The following is a 12,800-nucleotide window of genomic DNA, read 5'->3' as shown; positions in this document are numbered from 1 at the left end:
TTATTATTTTCCATCTTGATAGCCTGAAATCCAACAAATCAATCGGCCCTTTTCAGCGCCAACAAATGTGAACAAAACAGTTAAGTGTGTGATATTTCCTATATGGTATACTACATACTTGCTATAACATCTTAATTCGTCTCGCAGCATCATACAATACAGTTACAGAATTCTCGATATCGAGTTAGAGAACTATAGTAGAAATTGGTTTTTATGGCTAACTCGATTGTCCCTTGAATCGCAGTTGCACTGGCTTTATGTTCTGTAACTCGATTCCTTCCTATCTCGATGGTCCTTTCAATATCGAGTTAGGGAGAGATGACTGTATTTGATTTGTTTCGTATAATTATGAATACAATAATTTGAGGATGTTTCCGACGACGCAGCTGCAGTGCTGTTGCGATGCAATAACAGCATATTGCTCATCTTGTACAACCCCTGGCTTTCGAGCAGGTAAGAGCTCCTCCGAATCTGCTCAGCTCCTCGCTTCCAGTGGCACAGAGCTGTTGATTCTCATTTTGCTGCAAATCCAGTGCCTGGATTGTGAAATCGCTCAAGATTTATAAATTGATCGGCGCTTCAAGAATATTCCCTGCTGGATTCTTGCTGACTAAAGAAAATCAACCAAAGTCGCTCGTAGAAGCGCTCCAGACATCGTCATCTCCACCGCAAAACTCATCGGGTGAGGGGCTGTTAGAGGATTCCAACCTGTGCACTGTCAGATTTCCGCTGATCATATTCGTGTTCGCGTTAAGGCTTCCCGCGATTTTTACGATAACCAATCGCTGGATGCATAGTTGATGACCGTGTCAAAGTCACAGCGACGCGATTTCACAGCGATTTTTGTCGCGTCAGTTTAGATAGTTCTATATAAGAGTGTTTGCAGCGGCTCAACAACGAAATCGAGACGATTTTTTGTCGCTATCGTTGAAAAAAATCGCAGTGTTTTGAGGGGTCTTTCCTGGCGGCATGAAGTTTCTATTTGTTTCAGAAAACCATAAACCAACAAAATTTTAGTCGACTGGAAATCAACTGGTGAATTATCAAATCTCAAATCTAACAGATCAATCAAATGTCTACAAAAGAGTTAATTGTAATAATTCCCTAATAATTATCGCAGCATCATGCGATATGTGATTTGCCATACATTATAGACAGAAAAACGAAAATTTGACGCAGGTGCAGCGCCGTCGGGGTGCAATAACATCATAATCCTCATCTTGTACATCCCTTGCCAAGACATCAGTTTCATATACCCTTTCTCCAAGATTAGAAAGTGAAGAAGGAGCACCATTTGCTATTCGAAGGGTTTTTATCATAGATTCTGGGTCATTTGGCCGAATGCCGTTTGGCCGACCGCCATTTGGTCGAAAGAGTCATTTGACCGAATGCCATTTGGCCGAAATTGAAAATAATAGTGAACTACAATTAGCATGAATTTGTAATGAATTTCAAAGCTGAAATTCAAAGAACAGTTTAGAAGAACATCTCAAATGTAAGCAATTATTCATTTCTTTGCTAGTGCTAATAGCTGCCAGCATAGATTTTCGCATTGCATTTTTAGTCAGTTTTTGAGAGTTACTAAAACGGTTTACGACTTATTCGGCCTTCTGTAGCATCAATCCGCTTAAAAAACAATCCCCTTGATTTTTTCTGTTGATTTTGATCTTTGTTTTATTGAATAAAGGCAGCGCTTGTGACACGATTTTGGAAGATTTACGTCCGGAAATAAGTGGCTTCAAGTTCGACTTCAGTTCTCAGTGGTCTACTGCCATTGATGTGACGGTGTCTTAAAAAATATATTTTTGTTATGACAACGATAGTAATGTCACTTTTATGTATTTATACAACAGAATATGAATGGTTCGAAAGTATCGACAAAAACTCTTGTTCATGTTTATCATAACACACTTTCCCTTTTACCTATTTCTCGTTATTACAGAAACACATTTGAATGGTTTGACACTAAAAGTGTCGACTTACAAAAGGTTCACGTTGTTTTAAGTGTTTTATGTGTAGCTTTTTGAACTGAGGCTGCATGTATCGCATCACTTACCAAGGTGAATCCTGATTATGTAGTTTTTAAACCCTCCCCACTAACAAATTCCTTCCCGTGACAACCATGGAGATGCAGAGGTGCGGCTTATTTTTCAAAAGTTCTCAAATCCTAAAATTCGTGTGCTGTACTGAATTCAAATCACAATAAAAGAGAAACCGCCATGCGGGGTGACATTGGTTCTAGGGGGTGACTTTGACCGCCCTTTTCGATGCATCTCTTGACTAGCACGGGAGGCAAAAAACTAATCCATGACCATCCAGTGGCTATTTATAACGTATTCTAGCTTGCCACATTGTTTTTATTATTCTGGTTTTAGTTTGCAGTAAAAATCTTGGCCCAAAGTCACCCTTATGGACCAATGTCACCCCGTACGACGGAACCTCAAAATCTGAGCCAAAAATATTAACATTTAGAGGTGGCGCAATCGTCTTGAAGGTGAATTTTTAAGTTATAAAAAATGACGTTCAGTGAAGTAAACATAACTTTGGTATTTTTCAACCGATTTCAAAACTTTCAGCACCATTTTCTTTCAAATTAAATTCATGAAAGCTTTGTAGAACATCAAATTTGTCTAAAATCAAAACTTACCTTAGTTAAAAATACTTTTATCCAAATTTTTCCTCATTTAACTAAAAAAATCGTATTTATTCGACCAAAACTCCATTAAAACTCAATCGATTCCGAATCTGTTTACATGTTTTTGAAGCAATTTAGTTGTTTTTAAACTGTTCATACAAAACATTTTTCTAAAAAATAGTTTTGACTTAGGTATTCAACAATAACTACCCAAAAACATGATTTTTTAATGAAAAAATCAAATTTCCTTGAATTGTTTAAGTTTTTTTTGCCGAAAAATTGCATTTTTCTATAAAACTTAAATTTATAAAGCATCTTCCCTTAATTACGAGTTTATTTATTTATTTATTTATTTATTTATTTAGGAGAAGGGAAAAACCCGTTTGAGTAGAGCTATCATTTTAGCTCTCTCTCAAATGGGCGCAAAACCTTCTCATCTTTTCATGTAAGATTTGGAATCGGTTGAGTAATCATGAAGTTATGGTCTAACAAAATCGAAATTTTTAGTAAAATGAGGAAAAATTTGGAATAAATTACTTTCAACCAGAACTTGTTTTGATTTTAGACAAATTTGGTGTTCAACTAAGTTTTTACAAATTTAATTTTGAAAATCGGTTGAAAATTAACAAAGTTATGTGTACTTCACTGAAGGTCATTTTTTATAACCTGAAAATTCACCTTCAAGACGCTTGCGCCACCTCTAAATGTTAATATTTTTGGCTCAGATTTTGAGGTTTCTCTTTTAATGTGATGTGAGCACACGAGTTTTTGGTTTTGAGAACTTTTGTAAAAATAAGTCGCACCCTAATGTCACACTCATTATCCTTCGTTTCCTCGATGACCGTAAGAACGCGGCCGGCACCTTCAATAGACTTTATAATGTTTGATGTTCTCGAAAGTGTACATTGAAGATGGTAAGCTACTCCTAAGCTACATCTGTTGGTTCCTTGTGCAACTTCGATTATTCTAGTAAATCGCGGAGTAGCAACTACGAATTGTACGGTCATTGATGCTTATGCTTATGCTTCTGTAGCATCGATTTGCTTCAATCATTCTGAATGGATTTAGTATATTAATATTTTTTTAGCAACCACAAGTTTGGCTTTTTCTTAGCAACGGAGAAACAGTGAGCTTCTTTTATTCACCAAGTTGTTGCAGAATTAATTTACTCATTACGCGTGGTAAAGATGGTAAAGATAAATTATGGGTAAAATAATGATAAAAATCTGCTCGGCTGGGACTAGAACCCAGGACTCTTTTATGCTAGACGAGCGCTTTACCAACTAAGCTATCGAGCTACTTGGTGACCCAATAACTCAGCTGGTTACAAGTTTCGAATTCAAATCTCCACAGATCACGAGGACCCTTTTCATAACCCACATCCATCCATCTCATGTATACTACACACGCGCGTAGAGCGAGTGCGATTTATTTTGTGTTGAAACTGTTTGCCTATCATAACCACACAACTTCCACAACAACTGTATTGAGGAAGTGCAAACTGAGTCCTGGGTTCAAGTCCCAGCCGAGAACGTGGATTTTTTTTTTTCATAATTTCACCCATAATTCATCCATCTTCACCACGCGTAATGAGTTAATTAATTTAATGATTAATTAGAGTCATTTCACACTTGCTATCTTAATATTGGATGAGAATGACATCTCACCTAAGTTATCCCTTGTGCTAAAAAATATGTTTTAATAAGACTATTTATGAGGTCGGTTTCCGTCATATACTCATCGGTCCCGTTTCAGAAATACTCATATTGTATGGATTTCAAGTGGTTTTCTCAAAACGGAAGTCGCCATCTTGGATCAAAAATGGCACCAGACATCGATTTCCGGAATCTACTAATCAATCCCGTTCGAAAAATACCCATATTGGATTTGTTTCGAGTGATTTTAAGAATCCAGTAGTCGCCATCTTGGATTCAAAATGGCATCATACTAAGGTTTACGTCATCCCTATTGATACCCTTGAAAAGAACTACAGATTAACCCCACCTCTTCGCAAAACTTCTTGAGAGCAAATGACAAGCTTGTTTACGCTTCGAATTATTTTTACGTTCCCCCAGTTAGGCGCGTAAAAAGAGGTTTAAAAGCAAACTACCTAGTAAGGACCTCGAAAATCAAGCCAAAATGAAGTAATTGGGCTCGATACGGGATTGCGTTGAAACAAAAAAAATGAGTCGAATCCAGTCTCCGTGAAAAGTTCACTACAGTGGAACCTCCATGAGTCCATCTGAAGGGATCATCAACTCATGGAAATATCGAGTAATGGAACAGAAATGCTTTGGAAAGTTGTTTGAGGGGACCATCATCTTCTTCTTCTTTGCATTACGTCCTCACTGGAACCGAGCCTACTTCTCAGCTTAGTGTTCTTATGAGCACTTCCACAGTTATTAACTGAGAGTTTTCTATGCCAAAATTGCAATTTTCGCATTCGTATATCGTGTGGCAAGAACGATGATACTCTATGCCCAGGTAAGTCAAGGAAATTTCCATTATGAAAAGATCCTGGACCGACCGGGTATTGAACCCAGACACCTTCAGCATGGCTTTGCTTTCTAGCCGCGGACTCTAACCACTAGGCTAAGGAATGCCCCAGGGAACCATCATAGCAAGAATTATTTCTTGTTTTAAGAATAGTTCCATGAGTCGACATCGAGTAATAAACTATCGACTCATGGAGGTTTTACTGTATTTCATCCTGGATCAACGGATCGATTAATTTATTCTTTTGGATCACTTATTTAGCGAGAAACACGACGTCCCGCAGCAGCATAAAATTCAACAAATTATTTACCTGATGAGTTACTGGACCGCACTTAGAATCCCACACATCATCGTTGAAGCAATTTGATAATATTTTTGTTCGTAATTCGACCAAACGGCATACGGCCCAACGACCCGTTCGGCCAGATGGCATTCGGCCAAATGACGTTCGGTCAAATGGTATTTGGCGAAATGGCCGGACACCACTTACCTAATTTGTTTCAAAATCATCTAAAAAGATTCTGAATCCGTTGAGTCTTCATAACATTATGGTCAAACAAAGATGTAGTTTTTCAGAAAAATGAGGAAAAATTTAAAAAAAAAACTATTTTTAACTAAGACTAGCTTTGGTTTTAGACATAGGTGATGCTATACAAACTTTTCAGAGATTGATGTTAAAAGTTTGTAGTTTGTTTAGAACAAAACTTAGTTATGAAGATTTCACTGAAATTCATATGTTATAACTGAGAAATTCTCCCTTAAGTAACTTGTGCCTTCTTTAAAGCTTAAGATTTTTGGTTCAAACGTTTAGGTTTCTCTTTTGCTGTGAATTGAATTTGGAAGAGCTCTCGAATTTCACGTTTTAAGAACTTTTGAAATATAAGCCGCACCCTAATGCTTAGGAAGACTAAGAAAATTTCCATTACGAAAAGATTTAGGAACGGCAGGGAATCGAATCAAGACACCTTCAGCATAGTTTTGCTTTGTACCCGGGGACTTTGACACTGGACTAAGGAAGATCCAAGGTGTAAAACAAATTGGAGAATATTAATGAACTAAGTCTCTACTATGAGATTTAGATACTAGTAGATGAATTCCGGAGAACGATATCTTCAATGAGAAGAATTTTTTTTCCATTACTCACCAGCAAGAAAATTTTCGCCTACAGGAATACAAAGAAGCTACACATATGTTAAATTGTGTTTAAGAGTGCACGCCGCTATTCAGCATGATGAAGCTGACGGTCGTCGGTTCGAATCCCGCCGGTCGAGGATCTTTCCAGGTTGGTTTTTTTTGGACTTCCTAGGGTATAAAGTAGGGTGTCTCAAAACTTCACTTTGTTAGAAAAAATAAAACAAACTTCAAGTTTCTTTTGATTTCCTAATAAGTAAATTTGAAGTGCTCAGTACAGTGAAGAAGGAAAAGTGTTGACTTTAATGAAAACCATTTATCAGGAAATAGAACTGAAGATTGTGTCCGGCTGGGGAGACTAATATTCAAGCTAATGTCTATGTTATGCACCTTCAGATGATGAGATTGTTCCGAATTATTTATCTTTTGAGGTTATATTCAAAAAACTATATCATTTACTAAATACGTGCCGGAATCAAATGGTTCGATCAACAATGCTTTGATTCTTGAAGTATGAATGTATCTCAAAATCTGGATACATTAATTCAGGTCTTCTTCTTCGTGGCATTACGTCCTCACTGGGACAGAGCCTACTTCTCAGCTTGCCAAAGTTGCCATTTTCACATTCGTATATCGTGTGGCAAGTACGATGATACGCTAAGCCCAAGAAAGTCAAGGAAATATCGAATACGAAAAGATCCTGGACCGACCGGGAATCGAACACAGACAACTTCAGCATGGCTTTGCTTTGTAGCCGCAGACTCTAACCACTCGGCCAAGGAAGGCCTCTTGCGGGGCTTATTATGTATGAAAATGACCTCAGGAAGGATGCAGGATTTTTTTCAAATGGATCATTAGATTCACGAAAGAGCTATCACCTTCCATCGCCAGGGCTAAAATTGTCAGCAACTTGGGCTTATGAGTTTCGAAATAAGGTGTCGGCAAATTTCTTCCATAAATGCAGTACCGACCAGTGGGAAATGGGTTGGAGACACACTCGCACAGCCTAGTATAGAGTTTCTTCGTTCTTTCCACACAATTTACAAATGCAAAAATGGTCAACTGGCAAAGGAAGCTCTCAGTTAACAACTCTTGAAGGTATCCTAACGATACAAAACTGAGAAGCAGACTTTGTTCCGGTGTCCGGCCATTTGGCCGAACGCCGTTTGGCCGAACGCCGTTTAGCCGAATGCCATTTGGCCGAATGCCATTTGGCCGAATGGGACATTTGGCCGAATGCCGTTTGGCCGAATAACGAACAAAAATATCTCTTTTTTTCAACACTGATGTGTAGCATTATCATAAGTGTGGCCCAATAATTGATCAACTAATTAATTTGTTGATCTTTACGATGAGGCGGGATATCATGTTTGTCGATATATAAGTGCTCCAAGAGCATAATCAATACGATCCGTTCATTCCGGACGAAGTTGTGAGCTCGCGTCAAGACTCTAAGCTGTAGATTACCAACGGTGTGCTAGGGTTTGAAGTTTTTTTTATATTTTCATCCGAATTTTTTCCTTCTTTCAAATATAGGCTTTTCTTTCGATTTGTACTGGTTTCATTTTTATTGGAAATAATTTAGCTTATATTTTCAAAGGGAATTTTAGCTTCTTTAAATCATCGGCAGTTCTTTGTAGTTATACTGATGTAACAGTTATTTGCGTTACACTTACTTGAAATTTATAAGAGATTTTTCCTTCTTTTGATCATATGCTGTTCTTTCATATTTGAATATTTTTCATAGTTATTGGAATTCAGTCTAAGGAAACAGTTTTATTAAAAACATATAATTTTTAACACAAGGAATGATGTGATGGCACCGTTGATTGCGTATATCAGTAAACCGGACGAGTCGGAAAATATTTACATCAAATAGTTCACTGTTTCACAGTTGTGGAGAAGAAACCAAACTTGTGATTGCTAAAAATTAAATAATTTACTAAGTACGATCAGAATGATTGAAGCAAACTGATGCTACAGAAGGACGAATAAGTCGTAAACCGTTGTAGTAACTGTCAAAAGCTGACTGACTACAAATGCAATGCGAAAACCTATGCTGGCAGCTATTTCCGCTAGCAAAGAAGTGAAAAATTGCTTACATCTAGGATGTTCCTCTAAACTGTTCTTTGAAATTCAGCTTTGAAATCAATTTCAAAATGCATGGTAATTGTAGTTCACTATTTTTTCAAATTCGGCCAAACGGCATTCGCTCAAATGGCATTCGGCCAAATGACCCTTTCGGCCAAATGGCGTTCTGCCAAACGGCATTCGGCCTAACGGCGTTCGGCCAAATGGCCCGGAACCCTTTGTTCCAGCTGGGATGTTATTTCAGAAAAAAATATGTCGTCCATGAACCACGTGTTCAAATTTTAAATTTTAGTGTTACGTAATAAATGGAATCTGCCTCAAAGGACTCGACTGCTCCTATGAATATTGGGCTCCATATGCCTAGTGCGCTTGAGTCTATCTAGTAAAAAAAAGAGACTCTTTCAATGTTTGGCTACTGATTGTTCGAATGTCATTGGACGATTACAAAATTGAAGTATTAAACTTCATCGTCAGTGTGATTAGCCCATCACCAACCCTCCCAATCTGGTAACCCTACGCCACGAAGAAGAGTGCTTGCGCGATTTATTTGCTATTCCAAACAAGTTTCATATGATCGCGAACCGCCCGCAAACTCATCGACTATGGGAAACATCATCTCCCGCGCTAAAGTGGGTCCCAACCAAAACCCTTTCCCACACACTCTCAAAGCTCCAAGCACACACCTCCCCGCTCTACAATATGGTATGGTCAGCCGGAGTCTAAGCCGGGAGCAGACGAACCTCCAAAACAAAATTCCCGACTAGAATAAGATTACACGATTATTACAAACTTATAACAACACCAGTTTAAAATGTTGAAGTCGAAGTAATTATGCTATCATGATGGATTTGTATCTAGATTGTAACATATATATGATAACATTTGTTGTATGATTAACGGTGCATTTATGAATTTGTTGTAAATAACATCTGAAGCAGCATTACTTCCTATAATTTTGTTAATTTGTAGCATTCTTAAAACACATTCCTGTTTTGTTTGGTGTAAATATTGTTACATTTTTTGTTATTATAATCTACTATTGGTACATGTTATATAAAAAAGGTGATATAAAAAATCATATAATAGGAACAAATTATGTAATAATCTTGTTTCTTCCATCTGATCGGGTGTTGATCCCAAACCTCAAAACGATTTGCCCCGCTCTTTGGGCAGCATTCGCATTCGGTATCCGGTACGGTTTGGACGCTTGGTTGAAGTCTCGCCGCAAACTCGTTCGTTGTGATTAGATAATATTTGCTTAGGGCATTAGAGAGTATATACCATCATCATGAAGTTCGTCGTTGGATGTGCGCTATTGGCGCTTCTGTGCGCGGTTTCCGTCGAATCGAACCCTTGGGGAAAATACGTCCAAGTTACCGTGAACAAGAAGTACGATGGACCGAACTTTGCGGACATCATTTCGAATCTGGTCCGCCAGAAGATGGAGTTCAAGAACAACCTCTGGAATGCATTCATGAATGCAAAGTCCAATAGCTACAACTATAATTACAGCTACAATCAGCAACCGTTCACGAAGACCATCTCCGTCAACTACACCCCCATCAAGACCGGAAACGTTGACGTTCAGATCGACAAGAAGGTAGTGGAAGTGTCCACCCAGCCTCCGGTCCCCCAGAAGACGGCCCCACTAGTGGAACACGAGAAAACTTTCGAGTTCAAGGCGCAGTCTACGTTTTCGTCTTCGTCGTCCTCATCAGCGGGTTCGTCTTCCGGAGGAAACTCCAACAGCGAGCTCGTTGATATCGCTGAACACCAGAAGGAGAACAACTGAAGAGGGTGAACTATGGGGGTGGAGTTATTTGTTAGCTACCAGAATAAGAAGAAGAAGAGAACCAAGGACTGAACTCGAACATTGTTAATGGGAAAATGTGCAACGAAACTATAGTACTTCAGAAGTGACTTTAAAGCAAGAACAAACAATGTCGAATGCACCAACAAACGGCTGGAACTGTGAGATTGGCGTTTGCACGTTTTTGGTGTGAATATTCTAGTGGTCAATAAATTATTCGGAAATACAAACGATGCGTACTTGTTTCAATGGGTGGTTGAGATCAGTGGAGGTGTACTTGAAGTAATTAATCAGTGTGCGAGCTTACGGAAATAACTTTTTTAAACAAAGTCATGAGGTCATGGCACAGCCACGTGTGGCATATTGATTGGGCAGGTTTTTTAAACCACTTCAACAATAAAATGAAAAACAAGTGTTGAGAATTGGAATTTTCCATAAATCAAAACTGATTGTAATGACACAAATTTCTTTTTCTAAGCCTTAGCTTGTACTTTCAGTTACCGATGTATCTCATGATTCAATCCGGATTTTGAACCAAATCTCAAACGGAGGCTGTAACTGTATTCACATGATTTGAATGAAAATTTAAAAATTTCTAATACGGATAAAATTGTAAATGAAACGATCTGCGTGGAGTCAGAGTGAACCAAGGGATACTTTGAGAAAAAATAGTTTAAATCCCGAGCTGAAACAAACCACGGGCCATCTTCCTCACTGGGACAGAGCCTGCTTCTCAGCTTAGTGTTCTTATGAGCACTTCCACAGTTATTAACTGAGTGCTTTCTTTGCCGTTTGACCATTTTTGCATTCGTATATCGTGTGGTAGGTACGAAGATACTTTATCCCCAGGGAAGTCGAGAAAATTTCTATTACGAAAAGATCCTCGACCAGTGGGATTCGAACCCACGACCCTCAGCTTGGTCTTGTTGAATAGCTGCGCGTTTACAGCTACGGCTATCTGGTTGGATCTTACAAAATCCTAATATGAAATACTAACAGTGTTGCAAGAGTAATTTTTGGATATTGTTTTCGGTTCTCCAAGTGTCCTAATGTTAATAAATAAGCAAAGATTAGAAATTTCAATAGGATTGGTTGTGCTACTTTTCGCCGAGTGTCAATTCTTCGAATGTCACACAAACGTCAATAATCCAAACGCATATCCCCGCATATTCTTTTTCAAAGAATGTCCCATTTCGGGTCATCTGATATTTAGTCTTCTTTATTTGGTTGGCAGTTCTTCCGAGTTCCACAGCTCTCGGCATTTTTGGCAATATCTTCTTATTATGACTGCATATTGTTTTTCTAGTTTATCACCCTGGAACTGACATTCGAAGAAAAATAACACAATGGTTATTCGGTAACCAATTGAGCGACACATGGTTAATATTTCGGTTGTTGCGCGATTCACCGAATTGGCCCTGGATGAATCTGGAGGGGGCCTGCCCCCCCTGTTCCTACGCCAATGCTTATAGGGCGCAGAGCTACTTGGGCACTTCCATGAATCACTTTGACATGGGGGGTTTTCTCGACTGAATTGAATGAATTTTTGCTATAAGAAGCACTTCAATATGACGCATAATGAATCCAAATATGTTCTTAGGGTGCCAATGGAATGCATGGGAAAAATTTTGTCATCGAATTTCAAAAAATGGTAGTGCTCAAAAGTTTTGTCTCCTCGAAAAAAGTCCCCATGCAAAATTTGAGCTCAATCGGACTTCATTAAGTGGACCCCCAAAGCGGTCAAAGTTTGGCTTTTTTGACCCATGAAAACATGAAATTTCCGAAATCGAAATTTTTTTTTTGATGCCAGATGTCTTAGAAATGCATGAAACGTCGAGATCTGGTGTTATTTGGAAAACTTTTTTTTTGAAAAAATCGACCTTTTGGGACTTAGTAAATTTTTGAGTTGGGGGAGTGAATTGAATTTGAAATGAACGATTTGAATTCAATTGCTGAGAAATTCAAGGCAATAGTATTGAAACATATCCTATATCATTGTTGGCCACTGAAAGCATATTATATGTGATATTTTATTAGGGTGGTTCATTTACTTTCCATTAGGGTGGTCCTTTTTGTTAAAAAATAAAAAAATAAAAAATAGAATTTTTAATGAATATTGAAGACAATAGCATTGGAACATCTCTCACATTATCGTAAGCCATTTTCTTCATTTAACATGTGGTGTTTTATTAGGGTGGTTCACTTATTTTCCATTAGGGTGGGCCTTTCTGTCGAAAAATCATAATTTGAATGGGATATTAAAAACAATAGTATTTTATCACCTCTTTCATCATCGTAGGGCATTTCCTTCATTAGATTCGTGATATTTGATTAGGGTGGCTCACTTATTTTCCATTGGTGTTTGCCGAAAATTAAAAAAAATCAAGAAATTTTGAATTTGATCCTTTTTTTTAGCACAATAGTATTTTAACACTTCTTTTATAATCGTAGGCCATTGTCTTCAATTTTGTTTAGAGAGGCTTTAAATTCCTCTGAATTCATGCACCTCTAGTTCCATTTGATATGCGACATCATCGTAGGACACTGTTAACATATTTCATTAGGGATTTCTGTTGGACCTTTAAAATTTAATTCGGAATATTCTTAGAAATTTCATTTACAATTTTCTTTGGAATT

The sequence above is a fragment of the Aedes aegypti genome, chromosome 2 (genome assembly GCF_002204515.2).
Source record: "Aedes aegypti strain LVP_AGWG chromosome 2, AaegL5.0 Primary Assembly, whole genome shotgun sequence".
Lineage (NCBI taxonomy): Eukaryota > Metazoa > Arthropoda > Insecta > Diptera > Culicidae > Aedes > Aedes aegypti.
This window is presented reverse-complemented; position numbering follows the sequence as displayed.